The 22439-nt window shown below is 41.3% G+C and overlaps 1 protein-coding gene across 1 annotated transcript in view; it reads left to right on the forward strand.

The window, feature by feature from the left end:
* The window catches only part of LOC126092874 (opioid-binding protein/cell adhesion molecule-like), a gene marked incomplete at its 5' end in the record, with an annotated part of 627358 nt that overhangs the window by 444052 nt on the left and 160867 nt on the right, over positions 1-22439 (forward strand). The gene's annotated exons all lie outside the window — the stretch shown is intronic.

The raw sequence follows: 22439 nt of genomic DNA on the forward strand, positions 1-22439 counted from the left end.
AAGTGGCAAAAATATGGAGTCAGCCATAGTAGAATTCACGAAAGTTGTACTTGATGCTCAGTGTGTCACAGGCATATTTTTCGATCTTTCTAAGGCGTTTGATGCGGTCGACCACAAGAGTCTATTAAATAAATTAGAAGCATTAGGAATAAGAGGGGTAGCTAATGACTGGTTTTGATAATACCTAGCAGATAGTGTACAAAGAGTAGAGATAACACGTAATTCAAATATATCTGCACATCTAGTAAAGCATTTATCAGAACCAAAATACATTAATATAGGGGTTCCACAAGGTAGCATATTAGGACCAATACTGTTCATGATATACATCAATGACTTTCCCAGTAGTGTAGCTCATGGTGAAAAAATTCTCTTCGCTGATGACAGCAATATTATAGTCACTGAGAAAACAAGAGAACTCCTTGCCAAGAAGGCAAATGAAACTCTCAAGGAAGTTTATGATCGGCCAGTAAGCAATAATGTGACATTGAACATAAAATCTAATGCCATGAATTTCAGTTTGAAGAGGAAAAATGACAATGTTAAAGTATATGTAGATGATACATTTACAGACTGTGTGACAAATGCAGAATTTCTAGGAATGAATATTGATTCTCAGTTGAAGTGATATGAACATACAAAGGTACTGGCAAACAGAATGCCATCACCATATTATGCCCTTAGAATCCTATCATCAGTGTGTAACATGCAGTGTCTTTTAGTTGCATACTATTCATATGTACACTCAATTCTTAGCTATGTCATTCTTTTTTGGGAAACAGATGCACAAAATATGAACAAAATTTTCAAACTCCCAAAAAGAACCATAATAAAAATAACCAAAAAGGCTAGTCGAGCTCATTGTAAAGATCTTTTCAAAACAATGTTGGTTTTAACTGCTACATGTGAATACATTTACCAGTCAGCTGGACACATCAAAAATAACATTTGTAATTACTGCACAAACAGCACTCTCCATGACAATGCAACAAGAGATAGACGCAACTTACATTTACCAAGAATAAATAAACATAAAACTCAAAACAGCATTTTCTACCAAGGAATAAAACTGTACTATAAATTACCAAAAGAGATTGAAGAAATTGCAAAGATACACTTATTTAAAAGGACAGCTAAAAAGTACCTGTTAAGCAATATATTTTATACATTGTAGGATTACATAGTTAAAACAAATTAGGGGTTTGATAAAAAAGGTTATGCAAATAAATAATAATAAGAATGATTATAAAATATCCAACATAACACACAACACCTTCAGTTTATGTTTTTTCCCTTGTTTTTTCCTTTGTATAAATACTTACCCCCAAGCTATGCATAGCACAATACTAGCGATACTAACACCTCTTTCTCTTTCTGAGCTCAACATTTCATTCATTATAGAGGGATGCTGACTCAGTTTTTCAGGACAGTAAATGGGAAGTTGCGGTACAGAAAATGGCACAGAGATCACCAGCGTGTGTGTGTGTTTGTGTGTGTGTGTGTGTGTGTGTGTGTGTGTATTGAGTGAAGTGTTATGAAACAATGTGTGTATAGTGTGTCCACAGACTGATAGTGAGATATGAGTGAACAATGTGGCATTACAGTATTTAATAAGTTATTTGCAAAAAAATGTATTGTATGTCAGGAGTACATCTAATCATCTAATTATTGTCTCAACTAGAAGTCTGTAAATGTATGTGTATATGAATTATCTCATTTTAAATTGACCTAAGTTTGTAAATACTTTGACATGTCCAATATCCTTGTAAAAATAAATCTATGGATGAATAAAGCTGCTACTGCTACTAATACTACTAGCTACTACTACTACGTTTCTTGTTGACAATATCAGCTTATTCCGAAGACTTAGCAGCGTCCACTGATTTAATACTAGGCAGAAACCCAATCTGCATATGGATCGCACTGCCTTGACACTTGTGCAGAAGGAGTGCATTATAGTGCTGCATTCATTTTCAGTAAGCTACCACAAGATTTCACAAATCTTGGCAATAATCCACGCGCTTTCAAATCTAAACTGAAGGGTTTCTCCGTGGGTTATTCCTATTCTGTCGCGGAGCTCCTTGAAATCCTTGAGCTGTTTCCCATGTTATATTGGCGACTCCGTTTAGATAAACTTACCATTGTAGTTTTTTCGGATTCCAAAACATTTAATTTCATGTACTAACACGTTCGATGACCTTCCAGATTTGGTCCTACGGAACTAGACGTGTAAAATAAAATAAATAAATAAATAGATAAATTCGTGGCTGTTCGCATCAAGCCACTCAGAAGACCGATGACTCAAAAAAAAAAAAAAAAAGCATTATTCGATAAGTTGACATTGTCGAATAATTCGTTCCCCTGCTCCTTTCTTATTTGTGACATCTTCTGCACTCTATTTTTGCGAATTATTTAGCCTCGTTGTGGTTCTCGCAATTTAGAAGTTTAAATTTCATTTAGCACTCCATGTGTTTACGTTCGAAACGGGCACTCACGCTGTAGTTGGTTCTGAGAACGTCCTCTGAAGACCCGTCGGAACAAAATTAATCAGGCTCATACCAGGCGTACTTGCGTATGGAGGTCCGGTGGTTTATGGGCTACTCCCAGGATTTTTACATCACCAAACCCAATCCTAAGAGCCGTCGGCGTCTTCTCCATTTCACACATGCCCAACAGCCTATGCACCGACTATTCATTACTATGTTGGACCACCGTGTGGTACCCTGGGAGGAGGGTGTGGGGAGGGGGCACAGTTATATTTTCGTAGCTGTGTTTACATACTAGCGTTTTATATTGTTAATGCCCAGGAGCTGGGTAGCTGCAGGGTCAGGATTCGCCGTTCGATAATAACTTTCCCTGTGTTTGTGTCTCCACCAGTGTTTGTGTCGAGTGAGTTCCGTAAATTTGTCTTCAATATAGAATAACTCATGCCACCACCATACCGTATTAATATCAGCCGTCTTTCGCTCAGAGGGTTAACACTAACGTAAAGGTCTCGTTGACTGCCTTTCGAGCTAAGGTCCAGACCTAATGCCACATCTTTTGGCCTTGGATGAACTTAACATTCAACTCGTCACATTCTTCAGCTCACTTAGCACATAGTCGTCACCACAAAAGACAGTTATCCCTTGGTCATTGGCGAACTGGAGACATAGTTTATCATCTTCAACTGACATTACCACTAGGCTGAATTTACTTCTCCATGACGTTAATATCTATACCAGGTAGTTTTCCAACAACAGAGGAGCGCATACGCAGTCATGTCCAGTCAGTTTGGTAATTTTTAATTCATCTGATATCTCATTACCGGCATTCAGTATACAGATATAACTAGAATCACTACATTAGTGGAGGGTATTAACATACCATTATTCATCACGCTCAGGCACAACTTAATTCACGAATCTGCGTTATGTCCATTATCCAGGTCCACGAATGTAAAATGTATTGTTTGCTCCCTTTCACTACATTTTTGTGTCCGTTTCATGAAGCTGCAACCACCATGCTCACATTAACGATTTTTCTACATTCAGTGTGGTCTTCTAACTCTTTAAAATGTTTTTCGAACCAGTTTTCTTTTTAACATATGAGCACAGAGCCATGCCACTGAGCATATTATCCTCACATAGTTCGTACAGTTTATTTGAAATCCTGCGTTAGGTACGGAAGATATAATTGCTTCGTTCTGTTCTAGAGGCGGACTGTAGGCATTTCAAAATTTAGTAAAAATGTTTGCAACGACTTTCATTAAGAAATCTGGAGCTACTTTTATCTGTTTATTGCTGTTAGTTACTGGAATAGGTGATACAATGACAACACTTTGCCTTACTAGTTCCAGTGTTATCGTTTCTGCTCTTCCGCCTTCGGTTTCTTTGTCTGTGTTTTCTTCCAGGAATTCTGCTGGCCACTCACTTCGAAGATCATGGTAGTAATTTTTTTCCACTCTTGAAACTTGCTGAATTTATTACCTTAGTATCCTTGATCTGTGCTCTATGTCCTTTAATGATCTTTATTCGCAGCAGTGTTTCCTATACAATTATTTACGTCTATGTAGTGCTCCCCATTTTCATCTCATTTTTGACATTTCTTTAGTTTTTTTTTATTTTCTGTATGTTTCTATGCTTCCGCTTAGCCACTTATAATACAACGTCTTCAGCGATATCCTTTCTGCGTTTGTTCTACCACGATCTTTCATTTGTAATAGACGTAGCCTTTGCCTACGAAAAGGCTTGAACGACCAAGAAGGGATGGTAGAAACAAAAGGAAACTTGTTGAGAGGACACGAGATCTTACTTTAGTCATTACAAAATCGAGCAACATTTACAAAGCGTTTCGCAATATGAAACGCCTTATCAGAATGACGTTGCAGGTCCCGCCCCCTCCTCCCCGCCTCCCACCCCACCCAGCGCATCTGGCCTGGCCGGGTTGCATGCATTGCACTGATTAATTTGTAAAGGATTTCAGAAAGCGTCTGTATCCTCTCCTGTTGCAAGATGGCCCTCAACTCTTGTAGCTGATACTTAATATCCGGAATACAAGCACTGGAAGCCGGCCGTGGTGGCCGAGCGGTTCTTTCGCTACAGTCTGGAACCGCGCGACCGCTACGGTCGCAGGTTCGAATCCTGCCTCGGGCATCGATGTATGTGATGTCCTTAGGTTAATTAGTTTTAAGTAGTTCTAAGTTCTAGGGGGACTGATGACCACAGCAGTTAAGTCCCATAGTGTTCAGAGCCATTTGAACCATTTTTGAACTGGCACTGGAGATGAGTTCACCTTCGAGCTACTCCCACAAGTGTTCAGTTGCGGGCAGGTCTGGGGAGTTTGTGGTCCAGTACTTCAACCCCAAACAGACATTTCACAGATACTCATGGCATATGAGGAGGAGCAATGTCCTGTTGAAAAATGGCACCACGATACTGTCGGATGAGAACGCTGGGTGTTCGTGATGTACTGTTGAGCCTTCAGAGTTCCCTCCGTCACTCCCAGCTGTGAGTGGGTCATAGCTGATACTTGATGTACCCTACTCCCCCCCATCCCTCCCCGCCCATGACGCCAAGTATAAAACCGCTGTGCCTCTCCAAGTTCGCGGAAGACTGGGACCCCTCCCAAGGTCACCGCCATACCCACCGACTATGGTCATTGCGGGTAGTGCAAAACCATGATTCGTCGGTGAAAACAATATGACTCTATTCATCAGCAGTCCATGTATTCCTGTTGTGCCATGTTTCCAAATGCAGCCGTTTCAGTTGTACTCACGGGAGTCTACACACGGAACGAGAAATCCTAGTCTGGCTGTTGATAGTCTTCGATGATAAGGATGATAACGATGTTGATTTGTAGGGCGCTCAACATGGTGGTCATCAGCGCCCGCACAAGTACCCAATCTTTCCATTTCCAGTCTCGCCACTTACAGAATGATGAATGATACATAATGTTGAAGGGAGTCCATTACTTTTTCTGGGATGGCAACTCTGAGAGTTTCTAATTCTACTACAATTAGCCAGTCCTGATAGCTATTTCAGTTAACAGCAGGCAGGAAAGTTTTCACTGACGTCGGATTTCTTCCTGATCTACCGGCTGCACTGACTACCTCTTCACGTTTCCCAGGTTCGACACAGTTTTTCTGTACATTGACTTCCGAGACAAAGCTTACTTCAGGTCCCTTTTTAAACAATGTAAAACATTTATCCTACTTGTCTATGGTGCACGTGTCATCCTGGAGTAGCTAACATCGACTGAAAACTTCGTTAGTGGACAATCTGCTGCTTTAGTTGCTCCCCCAAATGTTTCAACCAATGGAAGTAGAAGATATACACTGTAGCAGACTGATATCTATTTTTATTACAGCCTAAGATTCTTACTACTTCTTGTAAAGAATTTTGGAGTGTTCAAGGTGGACATTGTTTTGGATCGTCCTAAATCTTAAACAGTTTAGGTCAGTGCAATTCTGTACATCACAAGCTCTCATAATTCCACTTGTATAATTTTTTAGTTTTTTTTTGTAGTACCAAATTTCAAAGAATATTTTTTTCTCCATTTGTTTTCTAGTGAAAGTAATTTTTTTATTTTTGAAATTGCAGATTACACTTACAAACTATATAATTACACATTTGTATAGGATTTACTTAAATATGATTGATGAATACAAGGAAAAAGTCTGTAGTTCTCCAAATCCTTTGCTTCTTACTAGTTTTGGAAAACGTTGTCCTAAAGCTCTGCATTTCCACGACGGGTATCTTTTTATGGGGGCGCCAGTCTACTCCCGATAACAGTTAACAATGTCAGTATATTTGAAACAACGCTCCCTGAGTGCTTGTGTGGTAAATCGATGATTATCCTGTTTACCGACCCAAACAAATCGAATTCGTTGTCCGTTGATGTCCAGAATGTAATGGTTACCGGAGACCAAGGGGTTCCTCACACGACTGATGCGGCAGAGGGCGCATTTGGTATACTGAAAGATGACTCTAAGTCCCTTTCTTACAGACTGACGCAATGTGTAATCTGTATACAGGGAGAATCTCCCAACACTTGCACAACATGTATTTAGGACACGGAAGGCACAATCGACATACGATTTCACCTAAATGAATTGTATGAAATGGCGGGTATTTGCAGCCAATACACAGATTTCGCTTCGTTGACGAGAGTGCAGCTATTTACAACATTTATAAGTCTTTAAATGGGACGGTGCCTGTTGACAGTAAAATACTGAAAGTGGCGTAAATACGTAAGAATGTCAATGGTGTCGGTTCCAGGAAGCTAGTGCAAGTAGTTTACAAGTTATGGTATTGCGACCACCGTAAACACCGACAGCGGTTTGTTTCATCCCATTGCTTAGATGCTGGGCAACGACATTAGGTTTGTTTACATTTGGTGTGTGTACGCTGAGATTGCATTGCGACGGTTCTGTCAATTATTGTGTGGCAGTGGACCTTGTAGGACGTGCTTGGAAGATGATATTACCCAGTGCGAAGAAAAAAGATGTGCTGATGATTTATGATGAATATAGGAAGTGTGTTGTTCGTTGGTGTAAAATGCATGCTAAGAGATACTCCAGCAAACATCAACTTCTTCGACTACTTCAGTCTCTTCAGACGATACAGATGATTCAAAACGGCGTATTACTGCGTGCACTGTAATTTCCGCTGAAAAGTTAGAACGTGTGAAGCAACCGTTTCATGGCAGACTCCAAGCTTCTATTAACACTGGTGGTCATCATTTCGAAAACAGACTTTGAGAGTACATTGTTTCTTTACGTGTCAGCTCCCACACAGGTGTTTGTCTTTCCTTTGGCCTAGGTAGTGTCCTATTTATCAACGCGGCACTTACGGAGACGTATTAACATGTGTGTAGTGCTGCACATACGCACTCTTCTGATTTTAAAATTCGTTTGTGCAACCACATGGAACAAACATGTGCCGGTTTTTTCGTTCAAATTATGTTACCTTGTAAACTACTTGCGCTAGACTCTTTTAGAAAACACCACTGACATTGAACCTTTGTCTACTTTCATTATGGTACTGCCAATAGACATGGTCCCATTAAAATAATTTTGCCTTTTGTAAATAAATGAACATTTGAAGCTCATAACACGTATGAGCTGCAAACGGCAGGCCTCTGCCTACCGTTCCAGTCTGTGAAAACTGTTTCTTCCATTACCGAAATACTTGCGTCAGTGTGCGAAATGCAAATTTCACATTGGGGAGGGAGCGTTAAAACCTTCTGGAAGGAAGATGGGACTACATGTGTTTTATTTCAGTTAATTTCCTTTATCCATCATTCCATGTGCGACTGCAGCTGGGTGATTATACGCGTAGTTGAAATTAAGACTTTACAATGCCAAAGGAGGTGGGAACGTTGGTTTTGTGTTTCAAACGGTAACAAAAACTTTTCCCGCCCCGAAACCTTACGTTACGTCGGGCATGCCAAAGACGCTGCTTGCTCGAAGAAGGCAGCTAAATTTTAACTGAAGTCACTTCTCCCCATCTGAAAGAAAATGTTACTTTGAGAGGGAGGAAGAGGCCTATAGATGAGGGAGATGGAAAACGCGGAACCGCCAAAGAGAGGATCACTGGCGTGTTCCAATTTCTTATGACAACTGCCGGCCGAAGTGGCCGTGCGGTTAAAGGCGCTGCAGTCTGGAACCGCAAGACCGCTACGGTCGCAGGTTCGAATCCTGCCTCGGGCATGGATGTTTGTGATGTCCTTAGGTTAGTTAGGTTTAACTAGTTCTAAGTTCTAGGGGACTAATGACCTCAGCAGTTGAGTCCCATAGTGCTCAGAGCCATCTTATGACAACTCCTCCCCACCACTCGATAGAGAAAACGTTTTGGACATCAGAGAGACGTGCAGGTCGGGGAATGGACAAAAGACGCGTATTCCACACGGCGTATCGTTGGTGTGTTTCATATCCACCGATAGTCGTCCCACCTTCCCCTCCAACTGGGAGTTAACGCCTTTCTGTGAGACACAGAGACGACTAAGTGTGAAAGATACACAGGGCCGAAGAGTTGTAAGCCTGGGGATGATTGGACACTTTAGAATTTTACGAGTTTCATTTTCTCGCTTTGGATACGAAAACAATAATCATGAAAAAATGTGGACGGAAGACGAGAGCAAGTGGTAAATTCAGACGAGGATAAGTAGGTGATGACAGACGGGGGAAATTATGATTGGTAACTTTACAATTTAGCGCAGTTTGCATTCCCCTACTACTAAAGCCCGTGAAACGACCCCTATATGTGTGATTCTCTAGGAGACGGGCAAGACTACCTCGAGACTAGGGAGAGCGCGGAACTCTGAAGCACGTCGAAGACAGAGTCGCGTGCGGCGCCTTATTGCTGCGGTAAGTGTGCTTCTGTGAGTACTTGAAGTCGTCTGCTGTTTATCCGGAAGTCGGTGTCCAAGCCATGTTACAGATAATTCTTGTTTACTGCTCCACCTCAGTTCCGCATTTTTACTCAGGTTACATGTTTCGGTCAGATTGGATTCTTTTCAGATTTAAGTAATTGCTTCAGCAACCCGTCTTGTCTACTAGGAACCACGTATCAGAGTTTTCCGGCCCAGGTTCCTTCCCCTCCGTTTTAAAAATTAGGATCGTCAATGAATTCGAGACCCAGGTACCAATCATCGAAGCGTCGCGTAATGAAAAAGTCTTCTGGGTTCCGGTGGCGGAATATGGCTTGGAGGAGATTTGTAGACTGCTTTGATACTATCATTAATGGTCTTTATGTCGGCAGGCATGGTTAAGTAGTTGATAATCATGAACAAACACAGGACAAGATCGCTAGCAGCGAACGATGAACAGAACGTTATATAGCAAGTCATCGACCTACTGACACAATAACATGGGAATACTCCCGCACGTAAGGATATTATTCCCACGTCTGCCATGCAAGAACACTTGAGAATCAAACTTCTCTGCTAACCGCTGCCTACTATTTGAAAAACTGGAGACCGAGTGAGGAATGAATACGGCATGGCAGGACCTGACATCCAGTGGTGTTGAGTCCATTGTCAGCTTAAGAGGTAAGAATAGCCCCAAAATCTCCCTGATCTGAATGAATCAAGTGAGTGGTAGGGAAAGAGAGAGATCGCTAACTGATATGACTTACTGTAGCCGACATTACCGTCCTGAGAGATTCAGCAACTGTACTGCTGTTTAAGATAGTTATTATTTATTGTTCGGTCTCAGTTGCACGTTTTTAATCAGACTACATATACTGATCACTTTTTATGATGATCCGGTCTAAGTAGTAGCGTCAGCAAACCGTCTTGCCTACATAGAACCAGTGCTTTCTGAGTGTTCTGACATAGACTGAAGAGTAGAATTTCTGTTGGCTCATCCTAGCAGGATACGTTTTAGGTAAATAAGAGGCAGCTTTGGGTATGGCAACAGCAGCGTACCGGCAGTGTCAAATGCAGGTGGTCAAAATAGAATGAGCTGAATACCTGGAAATGAGGAATACTTTTTGACAAGAAATGGATCTTGTATAAACAGGAATGTTACATCTCAATAAAGAACTAATTAATATTTTAGAAATAAATCTGCTTCGACTATAGTTCAGTATACTTCAGATGTACTTCAAAACAAAAAAAGTTTTTCAGTACACTTACGAATGAATTGCACACTAAAGAAAATAAAGTCTATGTACAGAGTGAACGCGTAAAAGTTCAGATATTTTTGTTGTTTACTGAGGACGGTGTACTGAACAACATTACATCAGTATTTATGCAATTGCAGGCTAATAGTTATATGTATTTCAAGTTTGTTTGTAGGTTGGGTAGCACCTCCGAATATGTGTGGCGTCGATATGCAAATAAGGTTAATTTTCCCTAGGCAGCAAGTCAGTTACGAAGTGCAGATGTGTATAGGCAAGAGGAAAGTCTGTACTGACAGTTGTAGCCCACTAAGTGGTACATTTACGACTGTGCAGAACACATCAGGTAGTAAAGTTTGCGAAGGGTTCCTGGGAGGACTGTTCGAAGCAGAGAAGAAACAATCAACACACTTACGTGTGTATGTATGAAGGTACAACACATAAAAATACCTCCACTTATACGTATTACACCCTGTACAGCTTGTGAATATTAAATCAACCAATTGACAGGAAGCACTATGGTACAATATTCCAGAAGCCTAAAACAAATGAACTGTCAGAACATCTTGGTGTGGTTGATTGATGGTATATTCAGCTATTTGAAATCAGGTTTGGTTGTGGACCATGAAGTAAGCGCATTATGATCCTCAATAACTGTATTCGAGGAAGACCGTCAAGTTGTTGATAGAAATGCCGTGCGTTTCAGTGTAATTGATAACATGTCGCGTGACGTGGCCTTGTGTTCACATATCACAGTTTTCACAGACTGTTGTTGACTCAGGCTAATGTTGGCCAATTTGTTTTTCGAAACAAATTAAGTATAACTATCTTTATTTAGCGGAAGCTTAAAAAGTAGGCCTATATTGTAAACAATCATGAGTGTGAAGTGTTTTAGCTGCTTTAGGAAAGTTAGTTCTGGGGTACTATGCAGCTGTTGTGACAGATCGTTTTGCTGGGGGGGAAGGGGGGGGAGTGTAGTGGCATGGAAATTGGGAACATAATGAGACTCTTCCTCGATCCTGTAGAGTGTGTTTACGGGATATGAAAATGGCAGAACAGGAGGGGAAGATTAGAGCCCTTTACGCTGAATTAGATAAAGCTATGGAGGAAATAATTAGGTTAAAGAGGGAGAATGGGGAGGAGAAGTGGGAAGTGGTAGCAGGGAACAGGGGCTACTAAAAGAGGACAGTATCTGACAGATTCATTGTTGGCCTAAAAAATAGATTTGCCCTGCTGTCAAAATTAAGTAATCAAGAGCCTCATGTAGATGAAGGTGTAGCTGATGCACAGCAGAATTCAGTTAGGAAGCCTGTTGCTTCAGAAAAAGTAGGAAGTAGGAAGAAAATTCTGCTGTTAGGTAGCAGTCACGGAAGAGGTGTAGGCCAACTTCTGCAGGGAAAGTTAAATGACAGATACCAGGCCACAAACTTTATAAAGCTTAGTACATCTCTCAGCCAAGTGATAGAGAGCATAGGATCTTTGATCTTTGTGTAAAGGTCCCACCAAGGAGGATCATGTTCTAATAGTGGGTGGAGCAGGGAATCAAATTGATAGGGACCAGGGCCACAGCATTGAGAGTGACCTGATAAAAATAGCATCAGAAACGAACCATACTAGTGTTGAGTTTGTGCCTGTTTTCAAGCGGTACAATCGACCCCAATAGAACAGCTCTGTGAAGTGGGTCAATATGGAGTTGTATCGAATGCTTCAGGCTGGTGCTGGGTCAGGGATTGGTTTGTTCCTGTTGAAACTATAGGTAGGTGGGGCTTTACTTCTAATAGCATGCATCTCAGTAGAATAAGAAAGGATATACTGCCTACACTGATAGCAAATTCTTTAAGGGGGGACACTGCAACTCATGCAAGTAGTTCTTTTTTAGGTAAAGCTCATTATCTACACATTCAATATTGAAACAAGATGTATCTGATGGTTGAAATGGTTCAAATGGCTCTAAGCACTATGGGACTTAACATCTGAGGTCATCAGTCCCCTAGACTTAGAATTACTTAAATCGGACTAACATAAGGACATCACACACATCCATGCCCGAGGCACGATTCGGACCCAGAACGTAGCAGCAGCTCGGTTCCGGATTGAAGCGCCTAGAACCGATCTGCCACAGCGTCCAGCGATGTATCTGAAAATGATAAGCGTAATACTTCTGAAGACAAAAAAAGTAAAAGTAAATTTACTACATCAAAATTGAAGAATTTTAGGTCTGTTTAGATGAGCTACAGTCTACAAATCCTGTTGATATAATCTGTATTTCTGATCATCATTTAGGTAGTGAAATTGAAATGCTTAATATGGAAGGGTAAATCTTAGCTTCAAAGTATTGTAGAAAAGAGATAGAGAAAGGAGAAGTTGCCACTTACATTAGAAAGGGTCACAATTAGGAAAACATTGACATTCTTAAATACTGTAATGATCATCATTTTGAAGCATGTGCCACACAAGTAGAAACACACAAATGAAAAATAGTTATAGTCACAATATGCAGGGTTCCAACTGGTAATTTCCAGCTATTCACTAAACAGTTTGATGCAGTATTAAATTTCTTAACTTCTAAAAATATTGAGCTCATACTAAGTAGAGATATTAATTTAAAAATTCTGAAGGATAGTCACTCAAGATCCACGCTAGAGTCTCTTACCACTTCTTATAATCTCACTCCCTTACTACAACACTGCTATTGATAACATTTTAGTAGATATTACCACACTAGCAAATCATAGTATAGATGCAATATTTAATGGCCTTTCCGATCATATTGCCCCGTTGCTTACATTTAATGTAGTGTGGTCTGATTCAAATAATAACAGGAAGTGGGAAACTATATGAATAATAAATGAAACAGGAATTGAAGGTATAAAAAATTGTTTGAGGAAAACAGACTGGAAAGATGTATACAATTCACCTGGGATTAATGAGAAATATAACTTTTTCTCTAATATGGTCACAGGTCACATTGAAAACTGCTGCCCAAAGAAAGCAATAAAAGCAAATAGATTAAATGTTCCATAACCTTGCATTGCAAATGGAATAAAATTATCATGCAAAACAAAAAGAAGACTGCACTTAATGTCAAGGGAAAACGATGACTACAGAGCTAAATCACATTACGAATCATATTGTAAATTTCTAAACAAAGTAATCAGAACCTAAAAAGTATTTATTTTCAAGGAAAATAAATTCCTCTAATAACAAGATAAAAACTACTTGGAACATAGTAAAAAGTGAAACAGGAAAAACTAATCAGGCAAATGAGTAACAATGTTAAGTGTAAATAACGAGTTGATTAGAGATACCTCCAAAATTGCAGACACTTTCTACAACTTTTTCCTTTCAGTAGCAGACAACCTAGGTTGGCATAGTTCCACAGAGGACACCTTAAAATATTTAAAAAAATGCATTTCCGCAGAAGTTTGACAAAATTCAACTGTAGCCTGCCTCACCAAAAGAGATATCTAATATTACTAGCTCTCTTAAAAAGAAATGTTCCAGTGGTTATGATGAAACCAGCACTACCATAATCAAATATTGCTCCTCAGAACTTTGGGACATACTGAGCTACTTATGTAGTGAACCCCTCCACAGTGGTACTTTTCCAGATAGGCATAATATGCTGTTGTCAAACCATTACACAAAAAAGGAAACAAATCATCAGTGGAAAACATCCATCCCATTTCATTATTGGCAATATTTTCGAAAGCGTTTGAAAGGGTTATGTACAATAGACTTTATAAACACTTAGTCCAGAAAAATACTCTCATTCACAATCAGTCTGTATTATCAACTGATCATGCTATATTCATTTTTACAGATGATATATTAGTATCAATTAATCAAAAGTTATTACCACTTGGACTATTCTGTGATCTGGCTAAAGCTTTTGATTGTGTTAAGCATAATATCCTTACACAAAACTTAAAATATTATGGGATAACAGGAGTAGCAGGCTCATGGTTCTCATCCTAACTTTTTAATAGGAAACAGTGTGTATCTCTATCAGGCTTACCACATAACAATAGACATTCAAAATATGAAACCATCAGGCAAGAGGTGCCCCAGGGCTCTATTTTAGGTCCCTTGTAGTTCCTATTATATATTAATGACCTTCCATATGCAGTGTCACAAAATGCCAATTTTGTCTTATTTGCATATGATACATGTATAGGTACAAAAATTAGTATCTGTGATCTCACTGAGCAATCAGCTATACGAATTGACCATTAACTATAATGGAAAACTCACACTCTAGACTTACTGAAACGCCATAGTTCAGCTACATTTGCAATATGCATGATATAAGAAATAGGTGATTTAAGAATGAAGAAGATAGTTTATGTGACCTACTTCCATTCACTAAATAGTTATGGAATCATCTGTTGAGGAAACTCCTATCACAAAGATAAAATTTTCAAAATTCAGAAACGTGTCATTAGAATTATATCTGGTGTCAGTCCTGGATGGTCATGCAGAGATCTCTTTAAGCAACTTGGTATTCAAACTACTACATCTCAGTACATATACTCATTGATGTCCTTTGTCATTTCCAACATGTCTCTTTTTACACAAAATATTACAAAACAAGATTATAATACCAGAACCAAAAACAATCTGTATAAGGACTATAAAAGCTTAACATTAGTACAAAAAGGAGTCAAATACATGGCTACCCATATATTAAATAACTTATCAGAGCATATCAAAGGTCTTGTAAGTGATTAAGATTGGTTTAAGATTGAATTAAAGAACTTCCTGTTGCCAACTCCTTTTACTCTCTCAATGAATATCTTCACAAGGGTTATAGCTCATAACTCTGTCTGCATTAGAATTGTACAATATCCATGTATGTGATTAAAAAAGTATATATAAAAAACTTTGACTCTTTCCACGTCCCAGAGACTCCTCTACAAGGGATCCATGGAAAACGATAAATGTAATGTAATATAATGTAATGTAATGAACAAGGGATCCATGGAAAACGATAAATGTAATGTAATATAATGTAATGTAATGAACAATCATGAATATGTGCCATAGTAGAACACATGATTAATGTCCCGGATGTAATTTGTATATGAGAAAAAGATATGAGAATCATAAAATTAGAATCATAACAGTCCACAACAAAAACGCAGAATACATTCTTTTTTTATCCATAACCTGTTTATCTTAAGACCATTCTCATAGTAAACCCCAGGACTGCACAGAATCCTAAATGCAATTACGCTGCAGAGGGCCAAGCGGAGATACCGCTGCGTGAAGTCAAGATAGCTGTTAGGAATCTTTGAATTGTTAATGACGCCAGTAAAACATTATCGGAGTTCGATCTTTTAGTTTCATTGTTTGCAAGTTGTCGTTCTTTTGCACTACTCTAGGCCGTTGCTCATTCAGCTGCCTGTTGGATTCCAGTTTACGCAGGTGAGTGAGCTCAGCGGTTGCAAACCCAGAAGAACCAGCTGACCACATACTAGCGGATTTCAGCAACGAGTCAAGGATATTTCAGGCGGTTTCTCGAAGACCTGCTGTCCTCTCCCGTGTGTTAGTAAAGACGCGACTTTCATACCGTTACCCGCAGTTCTGGGAACCGATCGGGCTTTGCAATGCAGGTACACACAAGGTCAGATTTCTGAGACTGGCCTGATTCAGCCAAGTCAGTCAGTTATCGGCGAGTCAGTGGCTGACGCTTTACTTTGGCCGAACGCCGGGCTCACATCGGCTATCCCGCAAACTTCTTCAAACGATTTTAAAGAAACTATTCGATAAAAGAATCGGTTTTTACATCAGTTAGAGGTTTGTACTTCAGCTCCACGATAAAGTGTCTATCGCTTCATGAATGGTCATTGTCATATTTTGCATGAAAGTAACACACTGCGTAAAATTCAAAAAGTTTGCAAAGGGAAATGTGAATTCGCATTTGGAGTATATTAGATTAGGTAACATCCTGAATATTTGTCTAGATTTGGGAGCAATCTCGAAACAATTGACATTATGTATCAGACTCATTTGCGATTGCTCACGCAAGCAACAAAGCTAGAATCAAATACTCATAACACTTCTCATATTTTAGAAACGGTTTGAGATATCGAAACGAGATTTTTGAAAATGCCAGTACACAAAGAGAAGAGTATCTTGCCATAAGGTAGACAAGCAGAACAATCTTATCTACAGGGATATACGTCTAGATGGAGTTTTTAAGAGTCATCGGTAGCTGGTGAAATGAGGGTTATTGTGGCTTTGCAACAAAGTAAGTGAAGAAATTGCACGCTGATATTTATACCGAGAACGTGCTTTTTCGTAATCTTTTGACTTGATTTGCCCTCAGTTTTTCATTTAATGAGCCACTGTTCAGGTACATATACATTACATCCTTACTCCGCAAGCCACCTGACGGTGTGTGGCGGAGGGTACTTTGAGTACCTCTATCGGTTTTCCCTACTATTCCAGTCTCGTATTGTTCGTGGAAAGAAAGATTGTCGGTATGCTTCTTCATGGGCTCTAATCTCTCTGATTTGATCCTCATGGTCTCTTCGCGAGATGTATGTAGGAGGGAGCAATATCCTGCTTGACCCTTCGGTGAAGGTACGTTCTCGAAACTTCAACAAAAGCCCGTACCGAGCTACTGAGCGTCTCTCCTGCAAAGTCTTCCACTGGAGTTTATCTATCATCTCCGTAACGCTTTCGCGATTACTAAATGATACTGTAACGAAGCGCGCTGCTCTCCGATGGATCTTCTCTATCTCTTCTATCAACCCTATCTGATACGAATCCCACACTGTGGGCGAACAAGTGTACTGTAACCTACTTCCTTTGTTTTCGGAATGCATATCCTTAGTATTCTTCCAATGAATCTGTCTGGCATTTGCTTTACCGATGATCAATTTTATATGATCATGCCATCTTAAATCACTACTAATGCCGACTCCCAGATAATTTATGGAATTAACTGCTTCCAGTTGCTGACCTGCTATATTGTAGCTGAATGATAAAGGATCTTTCTTTCTATGTATTCGCTGCAAATTACACATGTCTACATTGAGATTCAATTGCCATTTCCTGCACCATGCGTCAATTCGTTGCAGATCCTCCTGCATTTCAGTACAATTTCCCATTGTTACAACCTATCGACATACCACAGCATCATCCGCAAAAAGCCACAGTGAACTTCCAATGTTATCCACAAGGTCGTTCATGTGTACTGTGAATAGCAACGGTCCTACGGCACTCCCTTGCGGCACACCCGAAATCACTCTCACTTCGGAAGACTTCTCTCCATTGAGAATGACATGCTGAGTTCTGTTATCTAGGAACTCTTCAATCCTACCACACAATTGATCTGATAGTCCATATGCTCTTACTTTGTTCATTAAACGACCGTGGGCAATTGTATCGAACGCCTTGCGGAAGTCAAGAAACACAGCATCTACCTGGGAACCCGTGTCTATGGCCCTCTGAGTGTCGTGGACGAATAGCGCGAGCTGGGTTTCACACGATCGTCTTTTCCGAAACCCATGCTGATTTCTACGGAGCAGATTTCTAGTCTCCAGAAAAGTCATTATACTCGAACATAATACGTGTTCCAAAATTCTACAACTCATCTACGTTACAGATATAGGTCTATAGTTCTGCACATCTGTTCGGCGTCCCTTCTTGAAAACAGGGATGACCTGTGCCCTTTTCCAACCTTTTCTAATCCTTTGGAACGCTACGCTCTTCTAGAGACCTACCGTACACCGCTGCAAGAAGGGGGGGGGGGGGGGGGGGCAAGTTTCTTCGCGTACTCTGTGTAAAACCGAACTGGTATCACATCAGGTCCATCGGCCTTTCCTCTTTTGAGCGATTTTCATTGTTTTTTATCCCTCTGTCATCTATTTCGATATGTATCATTTTGTCATCTGTGCGACAATCTAGAGTAGGAACTATAGTGCAGTCTTCCTCTGTGAAACAGCTTTGGAAAAAGACATTTAGTATTTCGGCCTTTAGTCTGTCATCCTCTGTTTCAGTACCATTTTAGTCACTGTGTCTGGACATTTTGTTTTGTTGCCGCTTTGACATAATACCAAAATTTCTTAGGATGTTCTGCCAAGTCAGTGCATAGAACTTTACTGTTTGAGGATTCTGTGGCGTTTGCAACTTCAGTAGGATGTTAGTGAGGTGACAGTCTGTAAACTACGCTTTGTTCGGCCAGAGTAAGTAAATTCTATAATGGCAACAAGAGAAACGTAGATGAAACTGGAAATTCGACACTGATGAATGTGTAGCTTTCAGGTTAGAGCAACTTTTAGTTGCACTGTACAACACACTGGCCATGAGACACCGTGGAAACCCCTCAAATCCGTCACCCGTAGCCTCTGACTTGTCCAGCATGTATGGCAGCTTTGCGTCCGCGGAGATATCATGAAAAGCCGCCGGTTGCACCCAGACAGGAACGGACCCAGCGGCCAGACTGAAGAGCTAGAACATACGGACAGGGACTGCATGTTAGTAGGCAATGACAGATCTCATATCGGCCGGCCAGGTCCATTGTCAGAAACATCCGCTGAAGTAGCCCGTGGTTCTGGCCCATCGCAGAAATCGTTTCATGTATGCCCAGTGCAGTCAGCGACCCTGGTGCGATGGGGCACTGCCGGCGAGTGGTTGCGTCCATTTCTTATATATTGTTCTACATCAATGCTGCGAGTTCCCACCAAAAACCTTTCAGCTACAGGTCTAGTAGTTTTTTTCCCCTCAATGGCCTGATTAGATGTTGTTGTGTGCTTGATGTAATATTTCAGTTCTCAGAGCTGAAGGAACTACAACGTGAGGTTCATACTTCAAAGGTCTGTATCTTCATGTACTTGAAATTGAGGTTTCGTTCAAAACAATTGAAACTCACTGTTAGCTGAATTTGCCTTTATCCAAATTAGTTACCATCCACCTATTACTTGTAAAACTGCTATCTTCCAGCTGAGGATAACACCATTCATATGTCTGGCAAATGGCTTATGAATTACCTCTGTCGAAATCACTTAATTTTAAAGCCCATCTCATTAACTGAGTTGATGGATCTTTCAACAGTAATAACCATTTTAAAGACGGATGGTCTGTAACCACTTTGAATTTTCAACCGTACAAATACTCAAATACTCCCAGGTGCAGTAGCCACATATAGCCATAGTAAAATAAACACAATTACCGAACGAAGAGCGCTACAACTGACTTCACATATGAGGTGCATTCAAGTTCTAAGACCTCCGATTTTTTTTCTAATTAACTACTCACCCGAAATCGATGAAACGGGCGTTACTTCTCGACGTAATCGCCCTCCAGACGTACACATTTTACACAACGCAGGGCCCATGATTCCATGGCAGCGGCGAACGCTTCTTTAGGAGTCTATTTTGACCACTGGAAAATCGCTGAGGGAATAGCAGCACGGCTGGTGAATGTGCGGCCACGGAGAGTGTCTTTCATTGTTGGAAAAAGCCAAAAGTCACTAGGACACTGGTCAGGTGAGTAGGGAGCATGAGGAATCACTTCAAAGTTGTTATCACGAAGAAACTGTTGCGTAACGTTAGCTCGATGTGCGGGTGCGTTGTCCTGGTGAAACAGCACACGCGCAGCTCTTCCCGGACGTTTTTGTTGCAGTGCAGGAAGGAATTTGTTCTTCAAAACATTTTCGTAGGATACACCTGTTACCGTAGTGCCCTTTGGAACGCAATGGGTAAGGATTACGCCCTCGCTGTCCCAGAACATGGACACCTTCATTTTTTCAGCACTGACGGTACCCGAAATTTTTTTGGTGGCGGTGTATCTGTGTGCTTCCATTAAGCTGACTGGCGCTTTGTTTCTGGATTGAAAAATGGCATCCACGTCTCATCCATTGTCACAACCGACGAAAAGAAAGTCCCATTCATGCCGTCGTTGCGCATCAACATTGCTTGGGAACATGCCACACGGGCAGCCCTGTGGTCGTCCGTCAGCATTCGTGGCACCCACCTGGATGACACTTTTCGCATTTTCAGGTCGTCATGCAGGATTGTGTGCACAGAACCCACAGAAATGCCAACTCTGGAGGCGATCTGTTCAACAGTCATTCTGCGATCCCCTAAAACAATTCTCTCCACTTTCTCGATCATGTCGTCAGACCGGCTTGTGCGAGCCCGAGGTTGTTTCGGTTTGTTGTCACACGATGTTCTGCCTTCATTAAACTGTCGCACCCACGAACGCACTTTCGACACATCCATAACTCCATCACCACATGTCTCCTTCAATTGTCGATGAATTTCAGTTAGTTTCACACCACGCAAATTCAGAAAAGACACGCTGTTCAAGTAAGGAAAACGTCGCCATTTTATTTAAAACCTCATTCTCGCCGCTGGCGGAAAAATTCCATCTGCCGTACGGTGCTGCCATCTCTGGAACGTATTGACAATGAACGCGGCCTTATTTTAAAACAATGCGCATGTTTCTATCTCTTTCCAGTCTGGAGAAAAAAAATCTGAGGCCTTAGAACTTGAATGCACCTCGTAATGCACTTTGCATATAGTGCTGTGACACAACTTGAACACCAGAGAACAAGGATATCAACATTCGCTGAGATTCACTCTCTCTTTGCTCTTACATTCCGCTGAAGTCGCTCCTGTCCTTTCTGCGATGCCACGTGCGCCACCAGATAAAACAGCACTGGCTCTAATAGTCTGTTACCGACATTCCAGCAACATCCTTGCTGGCTGACCATGCCCATGCAAAGTCGACGCGCACATCGCCTCAGGGAGGGTCTTGGACTTGATTAACCACAGAACAGCTTTCCAACAACTCTATGTTACTGACTGTTGATCTATAGATACAGGACGAGCCTCCAGCTTCGGTCTCCTCCACAACCAGCCGTATGTTACACTGGCTGTCGCCGGCAAGCCGCCGGCCCCAGCCACACCTTCGGCGCTCGTTTCCAGGAGATTCTACATGAGTACAGCCGACTGCCAGCTGCCTTCCGCAACTCACCCCAGCCGCGCGGGGTAGCCACGTGGTCTTGGGCGCCTTGCCAAGTTTCGCGCGGCTCTGCCCCCCACCCCCACTCTGCGGTCAATGTCCTCGCTCTGGCACAGGTGTGTGTGTTGTCCTTCGCGTAACTTAGTTTAAATTATGTTAAGTAGTGTGTAAGCCTGGGAATCGATGACCTCAGCAGTTTGGTCCCATAGGAACTTACCACAAACAAAAGAAACCTCGCCCCAAATGCAGCCGTGGTGGAGGTGTCGTCGGTCACGTGTCTTGCAGCAGCTGCACTCTGGTAGCACTGGCTCCAGGGAAAACAGCCGTGCCATTCGATCCTCAACAGCCTCCATCCAAAACTCTATTGCGAAGATTCTGCTGAAAGCGTTTGAATATTTAATTGTACCTTGTATCAAGATATAGAGTTAAATTAGCATAATTATGCACCTGTGGTGCCCATAGTTATTAACTACTCTTTTCTACTAGCTAACAGTCGAATGGTACATCATGGGAAAGAATACTAAGGGAAGTAAACGACCAGAATTCATAGGATCGTTGGACACAGGTGTAGCCAACGAGCTGGATTGAGAAGTGTTGAGGTGGAAAATAGGGAAAAAAGGCTATAATTGCTGTGCCACATTGCAAAATGCAAAGGTATAATGTACCACACAGAGGAAAGAAAAGAGCCCTGAGTGGGATAGGGTGGCTAAAAATCGAGACTGTCTGTCATGTTAGCCTATGAGGAGTGTCTGCTATTCACGTTGCAGGTAATCAGCTACGAATGTGTGAGTGTGAACGTGTCTGCTGTCCGTGTAGCGCATGATCAGTTAAGATTGTGTCAGCATCACCTGTGTCTCGTGCCCATCCTGCAGGTAATGATATATGACTGCACAAGTATGAACTGTGCCTACTGTCTGTGTTGCAGGTGCAGAGCGAGAACAGTGTCTGCTGTGCAAGTTGTAAGTGATCAGGTACGACTGCGTCACTGTGTGAACTGCGTCTGTTGCTTATGATGCAGTTGATCGTTTACCACTGTGTGGGTGTGAACTGTGTCTGCTGCCCATCCTGCAATTGATCAGTTAGGACTGTGTGACTGTGAACTGCGTTTGCTGTACACATTGCACGTGGTCACTTGCGACTGTGTGAGAGTAATGTATGTCTGCTGCCCATACTGCAGGTGATCATATATGACTATGTGAATTATGTCTGCTACCCGTGTAGCAACTGATCAACCATGAATGTGTGAGTTTGAACCGTGCTTCCTGTCCGTGTTGCAGGTGAACAGTTATAACTGCGTCTGCTGCGCAAGTTGCAATTGATCAGGTATGACTACGAGAGAGTGAACTTTGTCTGTTGCCT

The sequence above is a fragment of the Schistocerca cancellata genome, chromosome 7, assembly GCF_023864275.1.
Source record: "Schistocerca cancellata isolate TAMUIC-IGC-003103 chromosome 7, iqSchCanc2.1, whole genome shotgun sequence".
Taxonomy (NCBI): domain Eukaryota; kingdom Metazoa; phylum Arthropoda; class Insecta; order Orthoptera; family Acrididae; genus Schistocerca; species Schistocerca cancellata.